Below are 21,772 nucleotides of genomic sequence, written 5' to 3'. Positions count from 1 at the left end.
ATTTTTTCATCTTTAGTGACTTAAGACTGTTTAGTAAAAGGAAATTGACTTTTCAAACAGTATAAAAGGAAACTGGTTTTTCAAGTGGTATATGAAGCAGTTTTAGTAAGTCAGTGCTGCATTTAGCAACATCAGACAGTTAACATAGAATCTGCTCATAAATATCCATGCACTGGGCAAAATTGATCAGATACTAAAAGGTTAATTACAGAATACAGAGAAACAGTGTTTTATTTTATTTTTAGCATTTGGTTCATTATTTCCCTATTCCCACCCCTCAACTAGGAAAAGTGTATCATCCAATGCATCTTAGGTCAGCAACTCTTTCTTCTTCACCTTCTCCAATTGATACTTTAGATATTTTTGCTGATCTCCAAAGGGTAATGAAGGGCTTTGTTTTAGAGAACTATCTGCATATTGTTTACCTGGTGAGTTTTGTTTTCTTCACTACTGTGTTTGTGAAAATGGGGAGAAAATGCTTACATAGAATCCTGAGCACTAAAGATACCCTAAGGGAATATCTTGTTTGTTTGTTTGTTTTGACTAGGGTATTAGTGGTGGGAATAAAGAATAGGTAAGAAGAAAGTTGTTTTAAAATAAGCTAAATGTGGGGCGCCTGGGTGGCTCAGTGGGTTAAAGCCTCTGCCTTCGGCTCAGGTCATGATCTCAGGGTCCTGGGATGGAGCCCCGCATCGGGCTCTCTGCTCCGCAGGGAGCCTGCTTCCTCCTCTCTCTCTGCCTGACTCTCTGCCTAGTTGTGATTTTTCTCTGTCAAATAAATAAAATAAAAAAAAAAATAAAATAAGCTAAATGTTACAGTAGCCTTTTATTTTTAAATTTATTTTTTAAAGATTTTATTTATATATTTGACAGAGAGATCACAAGTAGGCAGAGAGGCAAGCAGAGAGAGAGAGGAGGAAGCAGGCTCCTTGCTGAGCAGAGAGCCTGATGTGGGACTCGACTCCAGGACTCTGAGATCATGACCTGAGCCATAGGCAGAGGCTTTAACCCACCAAGCCACCCAGGTGCCCCTACAGTAGCCTTTTATTTGTCTATTTATCAATTTTCTCTAACCTCCTTTCAAAAAGTATTTGAGGTGCTTTATCATAAAGGACAATTGAGATAATAGGAAATTGAAGATAAGATCATAATATAGAACTCAAGCAATAGTTGGTACGTAAATATGCATGTCTTTAAGTCATGTATAGTTCCTGTACCCAACTTTGGTTCTGAGTTTTCTAGCAACTACAGCAAAGAGGGAAGCTTGATTTGTCTTAATATTGATAGGATACCACTTAGGAAAAGTGGTACCTGGTTGGCTTAGTCTTGGCTTAGTTAGTAGAACATGTGACTCTTGATGGAACACTATCAAGCAAAACAATGTATACATATAGAAGCCCAAGATGGAGAAGATAGAAGATGACAGAAAGTCTCTTTATTTATTTATTTTTTTAAAAGATTTTATTTATTTCTTTGACAGAGAGAGCTCACAAGTAGACAGAGAGGCAGGCAGAGAGAGAGGGGGAAGCAGGCTCCCCACTGAGCAGAGAGCTCCATGTGGGGCTCGATCCCAGGACCTCAGGTCCACGACCCAAGCCGAAGGCAGAGGCTTTAACCCACTGAGCCACCCAGGCGCCCCCAGAAAGTCTCTTTAAAGAAATAATGGCTAAAAATATCCCAAATATAGGGAAAGATATGGACATCTATGTACATAAGCTAAAGGGGGCCCCAAACAGATATAACCCACAGAGGAATTTACTGGGACACATTATTATCAAACTGTCAAAAATCAAAGAATCAGAATTTTGAAAGCAGCAAAAGAAAAGATGCTTGTCATATACAAGGAAATTCATAAAGCTTCTGGTGGATTTCTCAGCAGATACTTTGCAGGCCTGTTTTAATGGTATGGTAAACTCAAAATATTGAAAGAAAAAATTGTCAGTCACCAATACTATATGTGGCAGTGCTATCCTTCAGAAACAAAGAGTGAAAGACTTTACCAAACAAAAGCTGAGGATGTTCACCACCATTAGATGTGCTTTATAAGAAATGATAAAGGAGGTTCTCTGTGCTGAAATGAAAGGATGCTAATTAACAATGTAAAAACACATGAGTGTATAAAACTCACTGGTGAAGGTAAATTTCTAGTGAGATTCAGATTTCTGAGTGTAATGGTATTATGTAAATCACGTCTAACTCTATACAAAAGCTAAAGAGAGACATATTAAAAATAACTATATCTAAGAGTTCTGTAGGAAGACTCCAAACTCACCTTCTCCATGGAACACACAATATTATACCTATTAGTAGGCTAATTCCTCCTGAAGAAGAAATGTGGGCTGACTGAACAGCTACCAAATGACCAAAGACAGGACAGCAAGAGAACAACAAGAGAGACAGAGAGATCCTGTAACAAAGAGAACCCTTCCCCCAATGCTGCAATGAGGAGGGTTAGTATTGAGGGACCTGGAACAGATCCCTCTGTCCTTGTGCACAGAAAAAGCATGGTTTAAAAGAGTCACTAGCATATAAAAGAGATAATACAGAACTCTGCCAAGTGGTGGAGGAATTGTGGGAAAGCTCTTCAGGTCAGAGAGACTAGGGAACAACATGGTTTATATTCTCCTTTGAAGCCAGGACTGGAGCAATATCCAGACACTGTGGTGGGCATGTCTGGTCATCTCAGTGGACTTGTGACTTCAGTGAGTCCAGGGTCCACAGAACCACCCAGCCCTAGAAGCACTGGCATGCAGAAGAAAAGCCACAGTTTAGAGGGGCTATGGAATTGCAGGAATGCTCCCTCCTCTTCCACCTTGAGGGTCCAGACCAGAATAGAGTGTGGCCACCACAAGGGGCAGGTTTGGGTGCCATAATTGGAGGGTTCTGACTCCACAACTGGTGGGTCAGATCATCAGAGAAACTTTGTGACCTCAGTCAGCCCAGGGCTCTGAAGGCCACAGCATTTCCATTTGCACTGGGGCACAGAAGAAATGCTACAGTTAGAAGGGCTGAGGAACTGTGGGAGCACACTCTTCACCTCCACCTTAATACCTCAGACTGGAGCAGTGTCTGGCTCACTGTGAGCTTGCAACCTCAGCAAGTCCAGGGTCCGCAAGCCCAAACCAGCTGTCCTGTGGTTCTGGGACACAGAAGAAAAGCTGCAGTTTTGTATTGTTGTTTTAAATTTTTTTTTAATTTTTACTTATTTTAAAAAACTTTAAGAAGTTTGTCTTGTTTTATTTTAATTCTTCCTTTTGGTTTGTTCTTTTCCTTTTTTATATAATTTTTTTCTTTAATTTTCTTTGTAAAAAGTCAAAATTTAAAAGAGTAACTAGCATATATATCCACAGCTCCAGCCAGCCAACAAAGTCATTAAGCGTACACAGTCTGTATAAGGGTCACCATTCACAATACAGTTCCTTCAACTTTAGGAGAAGTAGCAAGCCATTTCGTCTAATCCATAGAAATAGACACAGAAAGTCAAGCAAAATGAGAAGACAGAAGTATATGCTTCAAAAGACAGAGCAAGAAAAAAAACCTCAGTAAAAGAATTTAATGAAAGAGATAAGCAACATGATTGATAAAGAATTTAAAGTAACAATTATAAAAATACTCACTAGGCTGGAGAAAAGAATGAAAGAATTTAGTGAGAACTTCAATAAATTGATAGAAAAATAGAATGAATCAGAACTGAAGAATACGATAACTGAAATAAAAAAGCACACTAGAGGGAATCAACAGTAGATTAGAGGATGCAGAAGAAAATATCAATGATCTGGAAGACAGGGTAATGCCATACGAGTTGAACGGCAAAAAGAGAAAAGATTAAAAAAAAAAGGAGGATAGATTAAGAAATCTTTTGAACAAAAACAAGCAAATTCATCTGATAGGGGTCCCAGAAGAAAAAGAAAGAAAGATTTAGAATACTTATTTGAAGAAATAATAACTGAAAAGCTTCCCTAACCTAAGGAGGGAGATAGACATCCAAGTCCCAGAGATTTTCAAACAAGATGAACTCAAGGAGGTCCACACTATAGCATATACTAATTAAAATGTCAAGGGTTAAAGATAAAGAGAGAATCCTAAAAGCTGCAATAGAGTAACAAAGTTACCTCGTGGGAAAACCTGTAAGACTACCTGATGATTTTTCAGCAGAAGATTTGCAAGCCGGAAGGGAGGGGCATGATATATTCAAAGTACTGAAAGGAAAATCTCAAAATCAAGCATACTACACCTGGTAAGATTATCAGTCAGATTTGAAGGAGAGATAAAGAGTTTCCCAGACAAACAAGAGGTAAAGGAGTTTATCAAAACTAAAGTAGCCTTAAGAAGACTTCTTTAGGTAGAAAAGAAATGGCTATATTTAGATATAAGAAAAATATGAATAGAGAGATATAAAATATGACATGTACTATGACAACATGTACATAAAATGTGGAGAAGGGAGTAGAAAGAGAAGAGGAAAAAGAAAAAAATGGCCATCAGATTACTATGGACTATTTACTTAGTATATTATGTATGAACATTATGGTAGCCACAAACCCAAAACCTATGATAGATACACAAAAAATAAAGAGAAAGAAAGACAAACAAAACATTATAGATATTCATCATTCACAAAGAAAACAAGAGAAGAACAAAGAAGAATCACAAAAACAACCAGAAAACCAATTTTATATATTAAATACAACAACTTTTTAAAATGAAGTATATACCTATCAATAATTACTTTAAATGTAAATGGCCTAAATTCTCCAATCAAAAGACATAGAATGGTAGAATGGATAAAAAAAAAAAAAACTAGATCAATCTATGTGCTGCTTAAAAGAGATTTACCTCAAACCTAAAGATGCATATAGACTGAAAGTGAGGGGATGGCAAAACATTTGCCATGCAAATGGAAGCGGGGGGTGGGGGGTGGGGAAGACCAGTGAACCCATACTTATATCAGACAAAATAGACTTTAAAACAAAGTCTGTAATGAGACAAAGAAAAGCATTACATAATGATAAAGGGATCAATCCAACAAGAGGATATAACAATAGTAAATATCTATATGCCCAACACTGGAACATCTAAATACTTAAAACAAGTATTAATGGACACGAAGAAAGAAATTTATTGTAATATAGTAATAGTAGAGGCCTTCATATTCCACTTACTTCAATAACTTCCAGACTGAAAATTAATAAGGAAACAGTGTCTTTATTTTTTTTATTAAATTTTTTATTTATTTTCAGTGTAACAGTATTCATTGTTTTTTCACCACACCCAGTGCTCCATGCAATCTGTGCCCTCCCCAATACCCACCACCTGGTTCCCCCAACCTCCCACCCCCCGCCCCTTCAAAACCCTCAGGTTGTTTTTCAGAGTCCATAGTCTCTCATGGTTCACCTCCCCTTCCAATTTCCCTCAACTCCCTTCTCCTCTCCATCTCCCCTTGTCCTCCATATTATTTGTTATGCTCCACAAATAAGTGAAACCATATGATACTTAACTCTCTCTGCTTGACTTATTTCACTCAGCATAATCTCTTCCAGTCCCGCCCATGTTGCTACAAAAGTTGGGTATTCATCCTTTCTGATGGAGGCATAATACTCCATAGTGTATATGAACCACATCTTCCTTATCCATTCATCCGTTGAAGGGCATCTTGGTTCTTTCCACAGTTTGGCGACCATCGCCATTGCTGCTATAAACATTGGGGTACAGATGGCCCTTCTTTTCACTACATCTGTATCTTTGGGCAGTAGTTCAATTGCAGGGTCATAGGGAAGCTCTATTTTTAACTTCTTGAGGAATCTCCACACTGTTCTCCAAAGTGGCTGCACCAGTTTGCATTCCCACCAACAGTGTAAGAGGGTTCCCCTTTCTCCACATCCTCTCCAGCACACGTTGTTTCCTGTCTTGCTAATTTTGGCCATTCTAACTGGTGTAAGGTGGTATCTCAATGTGGTTTTGATTTGAATCTCCCTGATGGCTAGTGATGATGAACATTTTTTCATGTGTCTGATAGCCATTTGTATGTCTTCATTGGAGAAGTGTCTGTTCATATCTTCTGCCCATTTTTTAATATGATTGTCTGTTTTGTGTGTGTTGAGTTTGAGGAGTTCTTTATAGATCCTGGATATCAACCTTTTGTCTGTACTGTCATTTGCAAATATCTTCTCCCATTCCGTGGGTTGCCTCTTTGTTTTGTTGACTGTTTCTTTTGCTGTGCAGAAGCCTTATAAATTTTAAGATCATCTTGCTTATTTCTGCAAAGAAACCGGCTTAATTTTGATAGGGATTGTGTAGGATTGGTAGGTCAATTTGGGAAATATTACCATCTTAACAATATTAAGTCTTCCAGTCCTTGCAGATAGGCTGTCTCTTTGATTTATTTAGGTCTTTAATATCTTTCAAAAATTTTTAGTTTTCAGAATACAAATTTTGTATTTTTTTTTGTTAAGCTTATTGCTAAGCATTTTATTCTTTTTGATGCTATCATAAATGGAATTTATTTCTTGATCACATTTACAGATTGTTTATTAAAGTATACAGAAAAACTTATTTTTTCTATATTGATTTTGTATCCTGTAAACTATTAAACTTGCTCATTAATTTTAAGAGTATTTTTGTGCATTCCTTAGGATTTTCTATATACAAGATCATGTTATCTGCAAATAGAGATAGTTTTGCTTTTTCCTCTCCAGTCTGGTTGTCTTTTATTTATCTTTCTTTCTCCTAATTGACTTGGTTAGAATCTCCAGTAAAATATGGAATAGGAGTAACAACAGGAGACATCTTTGTCTTGTTCCTTATCTTGGGGCAAAAGTACTTGGTTTTTCACCATCAGTCTTGGTGTTATTTGTGGGTTTTTTGCAGATGGCTTTTATCAGGTTGAGGAAGTTCCTTTATATTACCAGTTTGTTGAGTGCTTTTATCATGAGAGGTTGTTAGATTTTGTCAAGTGTTTTTGCTGCATCTGTTGAGATCATCATGTGGTTTTGTCCATTTTATTGATATAGTGTATTACATTAATTGATTTTCAGATATTAGTCTTGGATTTTCTGAGCAAATCCCATTTGGTTATTTGTATAATACTCCTTATTTTTTCCTAGATTTGGTTTGCTAGTATTTTACTGAGCATTGTTTTATCTATATTTATTAGATATACTGTCCATAGTTCTCTTTTCTCATGATGACTTTGTGTGCTTTTGAGGAAGAAGTTGTGAAAGATTGCTGTTATTTCTTATTTAAACATTTGGTAGATTTCACCAGTCAAGCTATTTGGGCCTGTATTTTCTTTGGAGTAAATTTATTACTAATTCAACCTCTTTGCTTGTAATAGATCTATTCATATCTTATTTTTTCCTGAATCAGTTTTGGTAGTTTGTATGTTTCCAAGAATTTGTTCATCTTATCTGTTGGTATTCAGTTCACATTATTTCCTTATAACCACCCCCCACCTTTTTTTCCTCTGTACATTCACTAGTGGTGTCCCTTCTTTCATTTCCAAATTTAATAATTTAAGTCTTCTCTCTTCACTTCTGGACCAGTTTAGCTAAAAGCTTTTCAATTTTGTTGCTTTTTTAAAAGCACTGTTGAAAGTGTTTAAACAAGGAGGCCATTAGACTGAGATGATGCCCTGGTAGTTTACATAAGCAAACCAAAACTTAAGTCGGAGGCAGTATACTCTAATCCAAGAATGTAAACTTGAGAAAAACTAATCACAAACAGCTAATGAGGTTTCCCCAAATAAAGTAAGTGCTTAAGTTCTAACCAATCAAATAATTGCCTTGCTTTGCTTTGCTTCAGTATTTTCTCTATAAAAACTTTGCTCCTCTCTCCTATTAGTGGAGGGCTTTTAACCATTGACCTTTGGTTTGGCACTGTCCATTTCAAATCAATGTATGCTCAAATAAACTCTTGCAAAATTTTATGTGCTTCAGTTTGCCTTTTACTGGAATGATTTTTTTTTTTTAGTTGATTTTTCTTTATTTTTTTTAGCTTTCTACTTCATTGGTTTCTGCTCTTTATTATTTTCTTCCTTCTTCCTTTGGTTTTACTTTGTCCTTCTGCTTGCAAGTGTCTTAATGTGGAAGATTGGGTATTGATTTGAGACCTTATTTATTTTTAGTATAGACATTTATAGCTATACATTTTCCTCAAAATACTACTTTTACTGCATCCTGTAGTAAATTTGGTATATAATGTTCTCATTTGTTATATTCACTCATTTCAAGGTATTTTGCAATTTGTTTTGATTTTTTCCTAACCCATTGTTATTTACTAGTTTCTTGTTTAATTCCCACATTGTAAATCTCCAAAATTTTTTGTCATTTATTTCTAATTTCATTCTGTTGTCAGGAAACATATGTTATTTTATTTTATTTTATTTTTTAATTTTTTTATAACCTGATTTTTTAAAAGATTTTATTTATTTATTTGACAGAGAGAGATACAGTGAAAGAGGGAACACAGACAGAGGGAGTGAGAAGGAGAAGCAGGCTTCCCTCCGAGGAGGGAGCCTGATGCAGGGCTTGATACCAGGACCCTAGGATCATGACCTGAGCTGAAGGCAGGTACTTAATGACTGAGCCACCCAGGCACCCCTGTTGTGTAATTTTAATAGAGACACAGACTCCCCCCTACCCCACATGTGTGTGTGTGTGTGTGTGTGTGTGCGTGCGTGCACACAAGTATATATTAAGTAATCTATATACCAAATGGGCTTGAACCTACAACCTTGAGATCAAGAGTCACACATTTCACTGACTGAGCCAGCCAGGCACCCTTATACTTTTATATATTGAAGCTTGTTTTATTGCCTGAATATGGTCTATCCTGGAGAATGTTCTGTGTGTTCAAGAAGAATGTGCAGTCTTCTTGGACAGAGTTCTATAGATGTCTATTTTGTCTAGTTGATTTAGAAAGTTGTCTTAGAAGACTAGGTTGCTCTGCTTGGTTGTCCTATCCATTGTTGAAAGTTAGGGTGTTTAAGTATTCAACTATTATTTTTGAATTGTCTGTTTTTCTCTTTATTTCTTTCAAGTTTTGTTCATGTATTTTGGCACCCTATATTTATACTTGACAGATTGATCCTTTTTTTGTTTGTTTGTGTTTTTTTTTTGTTGTTGTTTTTAAAGATTATTTATTTTTTTATTTGACAGAGAGAGAAATCACAAGTAGGCAGAGAGGCAGGCAGATAGGAAGGGAGAAGCAGGCTCCCTGCTGAGCAGAGAGCCCCATGTGGGGCTCGATCCCAGGACCCTGGGATCATGACCTGAGCTGAAGGCAGAGGCTTAACCCACTGAGCCACCCAGGTGCCCCAGATCCTTTTATAATTATTGAATGTTCCTCTAATTTTTGTTAACATTTTTTAACATTCTATTTTGTGTGATATTAGTATGGCCTCTCCATATTTATTATGGTTGTGGTTTGCATGATACTTTCCCTTTTCCCTTCCTTCTACTTTTGACCTATTTACATTTTTGTATCTATATTGTGTCTCTTACAGAAAACATATAGTTGGATTCTATTTTTTTATGTAGTCTGTTAATCTACCTTGGCTTATTTAACCCTTTCACATTAGGAACACAGAGTAACATCTATGTTTTTTCTTTTTACTTTCTATATCTCTTATGTCCTTTTTGTTCTCCTGTACTTTTTTTTTTACTGATTTCTTTTGAATTAAGTGAATATTTCTTCATGTAACATTTTAATGTATTTAAGTACTTTTTCTCTATTTTTTGAACTTAGTCCCAGTTGTTACTCAAGGGATTACAATACAGCTTAAAATTTATACTCTTAATTCCAGTGAGATATAGAAGCATAATTCTTGTATAGTGCTATTCTTTTTTTGTGCTATTACTGTTAAAAATGCACACCTGTAGGTGTCACAAACCTAATAGTACATTGTTATTTATGTAATTTTGTGTGTTTAAATAAGGTGAGGAGAGAGAAAAATGCATATTTATAGATTTTGTTACATTAAAATTCTTAAGATTTGTGTTTTTCTTTATTTGCTCCTTGGATTTTAGTTACTATCTCTTGTCATTTCCTTGCTTCAATACAGTTTTGCTCTGTTAACTCTAAACAGAGCAAAGAGAACATTTATTTAAGTAAAAAAATGAATTTATTCAGGAATAGCAGAGGAATTATAGTTTTTTTTTGCATAGTCTCTATTGATATATCTTCATATTTGCTCATTCTTCTGCAACTTACATCTAATGTTGAGGTCTATAGTGATTTATTCTGTTAATATACTCTTCACCTTCAGTATTTCCATTTTTTAAAAAATAATTTCTTTCCTTTTATTTTTATCCTCTACTTGATGAGACACTGTTGTCATACCTTCCTTTACTTCATTTAGCATGTTTTTCTTTTGTTCTTTGACCACATTTGTCTACTTTGAAGTCTTTGATATTCTCAACATCTGGAACCTCTCAAAGGCGTTTCTTGTGGAAGCTTTTTCTCTTGTGACACACTTTCCCATTTCTTTGCATGTCTCATAGTTTTTATTGTTGTTTTTGAACCCTGGATATTTTAGATAATATAGTGATTGTGAATATTGATTCCTCCTTTCCTTCCCTCCTTTTTCTCTTCTCTTGACTCTTTCTTGGAAATCAGAAAATCCTTAAGGTTGTACTTAGCTTCAGAATGTTGAGATTAATAGTGTCTGATTAAAGTTCTTTGAGTCTGTAAAATCCAGTTTGTATGCTCAGTGGTCTCTTTTCTTTTGGTTATGAGTTGTTTGTGAATAAATGAAATTTCCATATAAACAGATATTGTCACATTTAGAAATTTTTCCAAATGCTGAGGCCTTTGTTTTTAATATAAAGTTTATATTTATGGTTTTATTTCTTTTGTAATGCAATAATTTAGCTAATGAATCTTGCTTTTTCCCTTTAGGTTACAACTACATTTGAGGATTGGACTACTATTGATTGGTATCAATTTTTCTGTTTATGGGAGAAATTGCCAACTTCTATGAAATGGGTGGCAGAGCTAGTGGGAGTTGAAGAAGGGTTCTTGGCTTGCTGTGTGAAAGGAGAAGTCATAGCCAGAACTGAGAGACAGCATCTCCAGATGGCCATCCATAAAAGGTAAATAACAAGAAGCCTTGATTGTCCAGTATTTAACACAGTTTTAGATATATAGTAGTTGTTGAGTTTACTATAGACACTTTCATTATCATTAAAATAAAAGTTTTAGGGGCACCTGGGTGGCTCAGTCAGTAAGTGTCTGTCTTCGGCTCAGGTCATGATCCCAGGGGCCTGGGATGGAGCCCTGAATCAGGCTTCCTGCTCAGTGGGGAGTCTGATTCTCCTTCTTCCTCTGCCTCTCCCCCTGTTTTGTGCATTCTCTCACTCACACTCTCTCTCTCTCTCTCAAATAAATAAAATCTTAAAAAGAAATAAGATCAAAGTTTTGGCTGAGTGGTCATTTTCTTGTGTTCACTGAATCTATCAATATTTCAGTTTCTCCTTTAATACTTGTTTAGAAGCCATTATAGATGAAGACCTTTTAAGGTAGAACATTTAAGGGGCACCTGGGTGTCTCAGTGACTTAGGTGTCTGCCTTCAGCTTAGGTCATGATCTTAGAGTTCTGGGATCATGCCCTACATCTGACTCTCTGCTCAGCAGGGAGCCTACTTCTTCCTCTCCGTCTGCCTGCTGCTTCCCCTGCTTGTGCTCTCTTTTTCTGTCTCACTCTGTCAAAATAAATAAAAACAAAATCTAAAAAAAATAAAGTAGAACATCTAATTATTTTATTTACTTAAAGATGTGAATTAGAACTGACAACTTAGGGTAGCTTCATTTGAGGATATGCTTCATCTCATTATTATAAATGATTGATTATTACCATGGAGGAGTGAATTAAAAGATTCAGATGAGGAAATTGAATCATTTGCCTTCTTTGAAATATAATAAAATTATTTTTCTTAATGGTAGTCTCTAGTAAATTATTTACAACATAAGTGTAAAGGATTTATATACTTGGATTATTTGTGGTATTACTGCCATTCAAGTCAATACTGGTTTTTATTTTCAAATTCTGTCATTTTTTTGATATATGAGTAGGTGGTCATATAACTGTGTATCAAATATTCTTTTAAATTTTTTGTGCCATTCTATTTCTTGAACTAAGTCTTATTTCTTGAAATTGGTTAGCAGTATTAAAATATGGAGATATTTTTGTTATATAAATATTAGTTCCTTGCTATGCTGTAGTACTAATGTATGTCAGAATTTATTTGGTAAACATTGAGCTCAGTCTTTGTCCACTAATCCTATTTCTTATTAGGAATCTTCTCAGAGTATATAAATTCTCTCTTGCTTTTTTGCTTCTTTCTTGTTTTTTAGCATATGTTGTATCTTCATTGTAGACATCTCTTACCATACTTATGGTGATTTACTTTCAGGTTTTTTACTAGTCTTGTGCTATTAGATGTAATCAGTGAAGTTCCCTTAAAGGAAATTACCCAGAAATATGGATGCAGTCATGGACAGATTCAATCTTTACAACAGTCAGCTGTTGTTTAAGCAGGTCAGTTAAACAAGGGTTTCCACATTTATTTGAGACTCTGTGGTTTGAAATCAAGTTAAGATTACTTTTTTTTTTCCAAATTCCATTTTATTTTAGGCTTCTCTAAAAGTGAGGGGATCATGGGAAGCTGTAATTGTCATCATAATACCTAAAACTATGACATCCCTGGGATTTGTTATCCTGCTCCAGAGGATTGGCAGCTAGCTGAGTAGCTGGACATTTGTCCCCTTCTGTTGCTTAGCACCTACCGAACACCCACCTTTCTGTTTGTTTTTTTTTTCCATTTTTTCCTGTTACAAGAAGAAATATACACAAAGTTTCCAACAGTTTCCCTTTTCTCATCAGTTACTGATTAATATTTGTTATTGATTAGGAGGATGGCAAATGGAGAGGGATTTCTGGATTTCTCTTGGGCTGTTCTAAATATCTCTTCTCTAGGAAAGCACTGATCTCTCCTTAATAAATCTAAATTCTTATCTCTAAGCTAGGCAAACAGGGAAGTTCTGCGTCTGATTTTACCAAGAAATTCTTATAGGCCCTCAGGAAGGAAACCCTGGGCTGCTGGAAGAGTATGGGGATATATATGTGTAAAAGGTTTCATTGTGAAGGTGTGTGCATATGTGAGCATACTGAGGGAAAGATGGGAGGAGAAGGTTATAAAAAGCAACTCATTGGCATGAAACATCTCAAATTGCCTGTGGGGCTAGTGTTTTCATAGGGAAGTGATTTTCTTAATGACTTGACATTGGCTCTTCTGGCCTCTATTTCATGGGGAATAGCTATTGAGCTGTACAGCCCTTCCTTGATGAAAATATCAGTGGGAGCTTCACTTTTTGTCCTCCTCTCAGCACTTGAATATTTAAATCAGTTCTATTTTTCCGTAGTTGAGAAGAGTCCCTCACCTGTTTAAGAGTTCTCTCTTCCTTAAAAGAAAGTAAGGAAGAAAGAATGAGAGGAACAAAGAGTGGGGGCTTTTTGTTTGCTTTGTTTTAACATGCTCTACCTCAGTTGTTTCAAATATGAAGTTCGTGATTAAGAATAAATGAGATGACATTTAATGTGTTTAGCCCATCTATTGACCAGTTAGCTAAGCCTTTAACATATGTCTATTACTCTGTTACTTACACTTTTTGACTCTTAAACGTTACAATTCTGCAGGTAAACAACATAACAAAACAAAAGTAAATCTAAAGAAATAGAATTATCTATAAAGAATTTTAATTCAATAAATATTCTATGATTATCCCAGGGATGATTACAGTATTTTCCAACTGCCTGGGCTGGCACAACATGGAACTACTACTTTCTCAATTTCAGAAGTGTCTTACATTTGGCATCCAGAGGGAGCTATGTGACCTTGTCCTGGTGTCCTTACTTAATGCACAGTGAGCCAGGTTCCTCTATGCTTCTGGCTTTCTTACTGTCGCAGATCTTACCAGAGCAAACATTGCAGAGGTGGAGACTGTTCTGAAAAATGCTGTTCCCTTTAAGAGGTAAGAAAGTCCCCCTGAGTAGTTATTAAATGAAAAATCATTTTATAAAAAATAGAAAATGTGCTAAAATATTTTTTGTTAGATAGTATCATGACATACATGGTGTCAGTGGAAGAAAATGAGACTGCTTTTTCTCCCTTTGATTTACTGTCATTTTGTGTGTGTATGTATATTTTAAAAATTGAAGTATAGGTGACCCACAATATTGTATTAGTTACAGCTGTACAGTATAGTGATTTGGAAAGTCCATATGTTACACTCCACTCAGCACAAGTGTAGTGACTATCTTTCACCATAAAATGTTATTGAATACCATTAACTATATTCCCCATACTGTACATTTTCTCCCTGTGACTTAATCATTCAATAACTGAAAGCCTCTCTCACTCCCCTTCACTCATTTTGTCTATTGCCCTACCCCTCCCCTCTGGCAACCATTAGTGTGTTCTCTGTATTTATGGGCCTATTTTAGCTTTTAGTTTGTTTTGTTTTTTCACATCTAAGTGAAATCCTATGGTATTTGTCTTTCTCAGTCTGACTTATTTCACTTGGAATAATACCCTCTAGGTTTATTCAAGTTGTCAAAAATGGCAAGATCTCATATTTTTTATGGCAGAGTAATATTTTGTCATAGATAGATATCATAGATAGATAGATTGATTGATCTTTATATGTTTATTATCCATCATACATATATATTATCACATCTACATCCCTTCATCTATCCATGGACACTTGGGTTGCTCCCATATCTTGGCTGTTGTAAATAACACTGCAATAAACATAGAGGTGCATATATTTTTTCAAATTAGGTTTTTGTTTTCTTTAGGTCAGTATCCAGTAGTGGGATTACTGGATTGTATGGTATTTTTATTTTTTTTTTTTAAACCTTCATTCTGTTTTCCACAGTGGCTGGTCCAATTTACATTCCCACCAAAAGGGCACAGGGGTTCCTTTTACTCCACATCTTTACCAACACTTGTTTATTTCTTGTCTTTTTTATTCTAGGTGTTCTGAAAGGTGTAAGGTGATATCTCATTGTGGTTTTGATTTGATTTCCTCAATGATTAGTGATGTCAAGTAACTTTTCATGTGTCTGTTTTCCATCTATATGTCTTCTTTGGAAAAATGTCTATTTAGGTCCTCTGCCCATTTTTAAAAAGATTATTTGTTTTTTTTTGGTGTTGAATCATAAAAATTCTTTATACTGTTAACCTGTTATGGGATATATCATTTGTGGATGTCTTCACCCATTCAATAGGTTACCTTTCCATTTTGTTGAGTCTTTCACTCAAAATAAAAAGTGCAAAAACTTTTTATTTTGGTATAGTCCCAAAAGTTTATTTTTGCTTTTGTTTCTTTTGTGAGAGGAGACATATGTAGAAAAATGTTGCTAAGGCCAATGTCAAAGAAATTACTACCTACATTTTCTTCTAGGAGTTTTATGGTTTTGGGTCTCACACTTAGGTCTTTAATCCATTTTAAGTTTATTTTTGTTTGGTCTAAGAAGTGATTGATTCTTTTGCACATAGATATCTAATTTCCCCCACATCATTTATTAATGAGACTGTCTTTTCCCATTGCATATTCTTACCTCCTTTGTCATAGATTAATTGACTATACAAACATGGGTTATTTTGGGCTCTGTATTCTGTTTCATTGATCTATATGTCTGTTTTTGTGCCAGTACCATACTATTTTCATTACTACAGCTTTGTAGTTTATCTTGGAATCTAGGATTGTGATACCTCCAGCTTTGTTCTTCTTTCTCAAGATTGCTTTGGGTATTTAGGGTGTTTTGTGGTTCCATTCAAATTTTAGTAGTATTTATTCTAGTTTTGTCAAAAATGCTATTGATATTTTGATAGAGATTGCATTGAATCTATAGATTGTTTGGGTAGTATGGACATTTTAATCAATATTAATTCTTCCAATCCATGAGAATGGTAATATCTTTCCATTTGTTTTTGCTGTCTTCAATTTCTTTCATCAGTGTTTTATAGGTTTTGAGTACAAGTTTTTGGGTACAATTGTAAATGGTATTGTTTTCTTAATTTCTGTTTCTTCTACATTGTTATTAGTATAAAAACACAACTTTTTTTGGTCTTAATTTTGTATTCTGCAACTTTACTGAATTTATTCTAATAACTTTTTGGTGGATCGTTAGGGTTGTCTATGTATAGTAGCATATCACCTACAAATAGTGATAGTTTTAGTTCTTCCTTGACAATTTAGATGTCTTGTATTCCTTTTTTGGTCTAATTGCTCTGGCTAAGCTTTCTAGCACTGTGTTGAATAAAAGTAGGGAGAGCAGACATTCTTGTCTTGTTCCTGATCTTAGGTGAAAAGCTCTGTTTTTCACCATTGAGTATGTTAGTTGTGAATTTTTCACATATGACCTTTATTATGTTGAAGTGTGTTCTCTCTAAATTTACTTTGTTGAGAGTTTTTATCATGAACTCATGCTGATTTTATCAAATACTTCTTTTGTGTCTATTGAGATAATCCTATGATATTTGTCCTTTGTTTGTTGATTTGGCATATCATGTTGATTGATTTGTGAATATTGAATTAACCTTGCTTCCCCAGAGTAAATCCCATTCAGTCATGGTTGATGATCCTTTTAATGTATTGTTGAATGGTGTTTGTTAATATTTTGATGAGGATTTTTGCATCTATATTTATCAGGAACATTGGCCCATAAGTTTCTTTCTTTCTTTCTTTTTTTTTTTTTTCTTGTAATGCCTTTAGTTTTGGTATCAGGGTAATGCTGGCTTTGTAGAATGTATTTGGAAGTTTTCCTTTCACTTCTATTTTTTGGAATAGTTTGAGGAGAGTAGGTATTAACTCTTCTTTAAATGTTTGGTAGAACTCATCTGTGAAATTATTTGGTTGGGGACTTGTGTTTGTTTGAGTTTTTTTGATTACTAATTCAATTTCATTAATAGTAATAGGTATATTCAGCTGCTCTGTTTCTTTCTGGTTCAGTTGGGATGATTGTATGTTTCTTTTCCTTTTTTCTTCTTTTTTTTACATTGTTCTCCAGATGCACTTTTAATTGAATTAGATTATTGCATTATAATCCACTTAAGCCTAGAGGCTTGCCCAATGAAGACAAGTGGTATAGCAGGGCACTAAAAATGGATCTATGCCATGCAGTTCACACTTCTTTGCATTTGCATTTCACCTATTGCCAAAAAAACAGTCTGTGTTTACCAAAACTACATTCCTACTATAATGGTAGACTGGGCCATTCACAAGATACATAATAATTGGAGATGCTTTCTCAGACAGCCTCTGTTTTGAGGTTGAATCTCTCTACTCTGAAAGTTGGAACAAGAAAAATTGAACTTATTTTGGGAGGAGCCACTTTTAAGGCTGGCCACCCAGAAAGCGAACTAATGTGCATCATATATTGAGCTTCTGTGATTGTTCAGGTTTGTAGTTCTTTTTTTAAAAATATTTAAATTTAAGAATTTATCCATTTCTTCTAGTTTGTCCAATTTTTTGACATATAATTTTTTGTAATATTCTCTTATTATTCTTTGTACTTCTGTGTTGGTTATTAATTTCCCTCTTTCATATCTGATCTTATTTCATATCTGATCTTATTCATATCTCTCTTTTTCCTTGGTGAGTCTGGCTAAAGGTTTATCAATTTTATCTTTTCAAAGAACCAGCTCTTTATATCTTTTCTAGTGTTTTTTAAGTCTCTATTTTGTTTATTTCTACTCTGATCTTAATTTCCTTCCTTCTACTAACATTTAACCTTGTTTATTCTCCTTTTTCTAGTTCTTCCAGGTGTAAATTTAGATTGTTTATTTGAGATTTTTCTTGTTTCTTGAGATCAGCCTGTATCGCTATGAATATCTCTCTTAGAATTGTTTTCACTGTGTCCCAGAGGTTCTGGATTATTGTCTTTTTATTTTCATTTGTCTTCATGTATCTTTCGAGTTCCTTTGATTTCTTCACTGGCCTATTGGGTATTTAGTAGTATGCTGTTTAGTCTCCGAGTGTTTTTGTTTTTTCCAGTTTTTTTTCTTGTGATTGATTTCTAGTTTTATACTGTTGTGGTTAGAAGAGATGCTTGATATGATTTTAATCTTTAATTTACTGGGACTTGTTTTATGGTCTAACGTGTGATCTATCCTGGAGAATGCTCTATATGCATTTGAACTGAATGTTCTGTTTTGTTTTTGTTTGTTTGTTTGTTTGTTTTTGTATGGAATGTTCTGCATGTATCTGCTAATTACATCTGGTCTAATGTGTCATTCAAAGTCACTACTTCCTTCTTTTTCTGTCTGCATGGTCTATCCATTGATGTAAATGGGGTGTTATAGACCTGTACTGTTATTGTATTACTATCAATTTCTCTCTATATGCCTGTTAATATTTGCTTTATGTATTTAGATGCTCTAATATTGGGTGCATAGATATTTACAAATGTTATATCCTCTTGTTGGATTAACCTTTTTATCATTATATAATGCCCTTCTTTGTGTCTTTTTATAGTCTTTGTTTAAAGTCTATTTTGTCTGGTATAAGTATTGGTACCCTGGCTTTTTTGTTTTTTTTTCTCCTGTTTTTATTTGCATGGACTGTTTTTTCCATGCTTTCACTTTTGGTCTCTGTATTTTTATAGATCTGAAATGAGTCTTTTTTAGGCAGCCTACAACTGGGATTTTGTTGTTGTTTGTTTGTTTGTTTTAAATAGGCTTCACACCCATTGTGGAGTCCAGTGCAGGACTTGAACTCATGACCCTGAGATCAAGACCTGAGCCAAGATCAAGAGTCAGGTGCCTAACTGACTGAACCACCCAGGTACCCCATGGGTCTTGTTTTTTGTTTGTTTTTTGTTTTTTTTTAAGGTCTTATTTATTTGAGAGGGAGAGCATGAGCCATGGAGGTGGGGGTGGCAGAGGGAGAGGGAGAAGCAGACTCATTGCTGAGCAGGGATCCCAACACAGGGCTTGATCCCAGAACCTCAGGATCATGACCTGAGCTGAAGGTAGACACTTAACCGACTGAGCCACCTATGTGCCCCCTGGATCTTATCTTTTTAAAATTTTTATTTCTTTAATTTATTTATTTGACTGAGAGAGAGAGATAGAGAGAGAGAGAGAGAGAGCATAAGCAGGGGGGGAGGCAAACAGAGAGAGGGAGAAGGAGGCTACACTCTAAGCAGAGAGCCTGATGTGGGGTTCAGTACAAGGACCCTGGGATCATGACCTGAGCTGAAGGCAGATGCTTAACCAAGTCATCCAGGTGCCCTGGATCTTATTTCCTTTTTTTTTTTTTTTAAGATTTTATTTATTTATTTGACACAGAGAGAGAGATCACAAGTAGGCAGAGAGGCAGGCAGAGACAGAGAGAGGGGGAAGCAGGCTCCCCACTGAGCAGAGAGCCCGATGCGGGACTCGATCCCGGGACCCTGGGATCATGACCTGAGCCGAAGGCAGAGGCTTTAACCCACTGAGCCACCCTGGCGCCCCCTTATTTCTTTTTAATCTATTCTACCACCCTAACTCTTTTGATATATTTATTACCATTTTGTTAATTATTTTCTTGTTTTTGTAGTTCTTTGTTTCTTTCTTTTGTTCTCTTTCCTTTGATGACTTTCTGTTGTGTTATGTTGATTGTCTTTATTTTTTGTGTAACTATTACAGATTTGGGGTTTGTCTTTACCATGTGGTTCATATATACCATTTTAAATATGTAACAGTCTATATTGTCAGTGGTCACTTAAGTTTGAACAAATTCTAAAAGAAAATTTCTTTTATTTCCCTTTCCCCACATTTTTTGTATGTTATTATATTTTATATCTTTTTATTCATAATTTCTTACTTTTGATTATGGCCTTTTCTTTTTTCACTTGAAGAAGTCCCTTTAACATTTCTTGTAAGACTAGCTTAGTGGTGATGAACTCCTTTAACTTTTGTGTTTTGGGGAAACTCTTTATCTTTCCTTCTGTTGTGAATGATAAGCTTGCCCCAGAGAGTGTTCTTGGTTGTAGGTTTGTTTGTTCCCCACCCCCCCTTCAGCTCTTTGAATATATCATGCCACTCTATTCTGGCCTGCAACATTTCTGCTGAAAAATCTGCCCATAACCTTAAGTGGTTTCCCCTGTATGTAACTTTTTGCCTCTCCTTGCTCTTTTTGGAATTTTCTTTTTATCTTTAACCTTTGACATTTTAATTATATGTGTCATGGTGTGGAACTCCTTAGATTCATCTTGTTTGGAACTCTGTATCCTTCCTGAACCTGTTTTCTTTCCCCAGGTTAAGGAAGTTTTCAGTTATTATTTCTTCAAATAAGTTTTCTCCCCTTTTCTTTCTCTCTTCTCTCCTGGGACCCCCATAATGCAAATGTTTGTTCACTTGATGTCATTCTAGAGATTGCTTAACTTATCCTCATTAAAATTTTTTTTCTATTTGCTGTTCAGCTTGAGTGCTTTCTATTACATTGTCTTCTAGATTGCTGCTGATCTCTTCTCATCCCCTAATCTACTGTTGATTCCCTCTAGTGTATTTTTCATATTACTATGTTCTTTAACTTCGATTAATTCTTTCTCATATTTTGTATCTCTTTGTTGAAATTTTCACTGAGTTCTTCCCCACTCTTGTCTCCAATCCAGTGAGCGTCTTTAGGATCATTACTTTAAACTTTATCAAGTGCATTTTTTCTCTTTGTTTCAGATAGTTCTTTTTCTAAGACTTTGACTTGTTCTTTTGTTTGGAGCATATTCCTCTATCTCCCCATTTTGCTTGATTTTCTGTTTGTACCTTTGAATTGAATAGAACAGCTACTTCTGAACTTGAAGGAAAGGTATAATGTGTGGCTATTCCTGTATAGTCTTTGTGTGCCTAATAACTTTGGCTGGTTGGCTGGAACTGCGACTGTCATGGGCATGGAGTCCCAGGTACTCCTTTTTTGGGCAGCCCTGGTAGCATGACTGGAGCTGAAATGGGCTTGGGTCAGGTGGTTCAGGGCTCTCTGGAAAGGGGTTCTGGCAAGATAGCAAAAGCTGAAGTTGGTGCAGGCCAGGGCAGTCCCTGGGCTCTTTATACAGAGAACATCCTGGCAGGATAGCTGAAGCTGAAGTGAGCATGGGCCAGGACTGTCCAGGGGCTGTCTACTCACAGGGTTCACTGGGAGGACAGTTGAAGCTGAAGTGGATGCAGGCTGGGTGTTCTGGGGGGCTCCACACAAGGGTTACCCAGACAGAGTTGCTGGAACTAAGGTGGGTGTGGGTCAGGAATTCTTGGAGCACTCTGTGCTGGGGGAGTATTAGCAAACTGTGTGGAGCTAAAGTAGTATGGGCCTGGGTCTGGGCTGCTTTGCTCCTGGGTATGCCACCTTGCAGCATCAGCTGGAGCTATAGTGAGTACTGACCAGGGATGTCCTCCTGGTGGGTACCACACTGGTGCTGCCTTGGTGGGAGGGCTGGGGCTGATGTGGGCTAAGGGTTTGGGGCTCGTTGAGGTAATAGGCCAGCTAGTATACCTGGACACTGCTTCTGTCTTGCTCTCAAGGTGGAGGGGGAGCATAAACTGTGAAACTTGCAGCCCTTATGACCTGGAAAGAGTTCCAGCAGATCTTCCACCATGTGGCAAAATTCTAAGTCTAGTTTCTTTATGTTCTAGTTACTCTTTGTACTTCTATATTATGCTGAGTTTACTATTGCTATGATTATGCCTCTTCTGAATGCCCAGAACTTTATTGATCAAAATTACTGATATCAGTA

General features: G+C 35.8%; 1 pseudogene across 1 annotated transcript in view; it reads left to right on the top strand.

The window, feature by feature from the left end:
• The window catches only part of LOC308341014 (DNA polymerase theta-like), a 116,612-nt pseudogene that overhangs the window by 18,763 nt on the left and 76,077 nt on the right, over positions 1-21,772 (top strand). Inside the window, exons 9-12 of the transcript in view lie at positions 286-428; positions 10,897-11,090; positions 12,411-12,535; positions 13,785-14,028. The product of the transcript in view is annotated as a DNA polymerase theta-like (transcript). The remainder of the gene's footprint in view (positions 1-285; positions 429-10,896; positions 11,091-12,410; positions 12,536-13,784; positions 14,029-21,772) is intronic.

Source organism: Martes martes (assembly GCF_963455335.1).
Source record: "Martes martes genome assembly, chromosome: 1".
Taxonomy (NCBI): domain Eukaryota; kingdom Metazoa; phylum Chordata; class Mammalia; order Carnivora; family Mustelidae; genus Martes; species Martes martes.
Note: the sequence above shows the minus strand (reverse complement) of the source record. Positions and strands in the feature narration are given on the sequence as shown.